Below are 1616 nucleotides of genomic sequence, written 5' to 3'. Positions count from 1 at the left end.
TTACATGTGAAGTATCGGAAAGGAAGACTTGGATTTGGTCGAGTTCCGATTCTGATAAATGACACCAGGCCATGGAGTCTGAGATGCAATCCATGTACGACAACAAAGTGTGGACTTTGGTCGATTCGTTCGATGGTATTAAGACCATTGGATGCAAGTGGGTTTTCAAGAAGAAAACCGACATGGATGGCACCATGCATACCTATAAGGCACGACTCGTCGCGAAAGGGTTTCGGCAGATTCATGGTATAGACTATGATGAAACCTTTTCACCAGTCGTGATGCTTAAATCCATACGAATTCTGCTGGCCATAGCTGCGTATTATGACTACGAGATATGGCAGATGGACGTCAAGACCGCATTCCTTAACGGGAATCTGCTCGAGGATGTGTACATGACACAACCCGAGGGTTTTGTTGATCCTAAGAGTCCGAGGAAGGTGTGCAAGCTTCAGAGATCCATTTATGCACTGAAGCAGGCTTCGAGGAGCTGGAATCTTCGATTTGACGAGGCAGTCAAAACGTTTGGCTTCCTGCAAAACGAAGATGAGCCATGCGTTTACAAGAAGGTCAATGGGAGCGCAGTAGTCTTCCTTGTGCTTTATGTAGATGATATATTGCTCATCGGAAATGACATTCCTACCTTGCAAGGAGTAAAATCCTGGCTAGGATCAGTCTTTTCGATGAAGGACTTAGGAGAAGCCGACTATATTCTAGGAATCAAGATCTATAGAGATAGATCGAGAAGGCTTCTTGGTCTAAGTCAGAGTACATACATTGACAAGGTCTTGAATCGGGTCAAGATGCAAGACTCCAAGAGGGGTGCCTTGCCAATGGGACATGACGTAGCTCTTAGCAAGACTCAGTGTCCAAAGACACAGGATGAGCAAGAGCGCATGAGTAGGATACCATATGCATCGGCAATTGGATCCATCATGTACGCCATGTTGTGTACTCGCCCAGATGTATCATATGCATTAAGCATGACTAGTAGATATCAGTCTACACCAGGTGAGGCTCACTGGATTGCGGTCAAGAACATCCTTAAGTACTTGAGAAGGACTAAGGATTTGTTCTTGGTGTATGGCGGATTGGAAGACGAGCTCGCTATAAGTGGTTATACCGATGCTAGTTTCCAAACCGACAGAGATGACTTCAGATCGCAGTCAGGTTATGTTTTCTGCCTGAACGGTGGGGCTATCAGTTGGAAGAGTTCCAAACAGCCAACCGTGGCAGATTCGACTACAGAAGCCGAGTACATAGCAGCATCGGATGCAGCTAAAGAAGCTGTTTGGATCAGGAAATTTGTGGGAGACCTGGGGGTCATTCCTAGCGTTGCAGATCCCATTGAGTTGTATTGTGACAACAATGGTGCGATTGCACAAGCTAAGGAACCCCGGTCACACCAGAGATCCAAACACATACTCAGGCGATTTCACTTGATCAGAGAAATCATCGACAGAGGAGACGTGAAGATAAGCAGAGTGTCGACAGATGACAATATTGCCGACCCATTGACGAAGCCTCTCCCTCCGTCAAAACATGATGGTCATGTTAAGGGTATGGGGATTAGATGCTTGTAGGATAAATCATAGAGCATAGTGGGAGATTGTTGG

Source organism: Tarenaya hassleriana, unplaced genomic scaffold (assembly GCF_000463585.1).
Source record: "Tarenaya hassleriana unplaced genomic scaffold, ASM46358v1 Cleome51, whole genome shotgun sequence".
Lineage (NCBI taxonomy): Eukaryota > Viridiplantae > Streptophyta > Magnoliopsida > Brassicales > Cleomaceae > Tarenaya > Tarenaya hassleriana.
The sequence above is the reverse complement of the archived record's forward strand: the minus strand, read 5'-3'. Positions refer to the sequence as shown.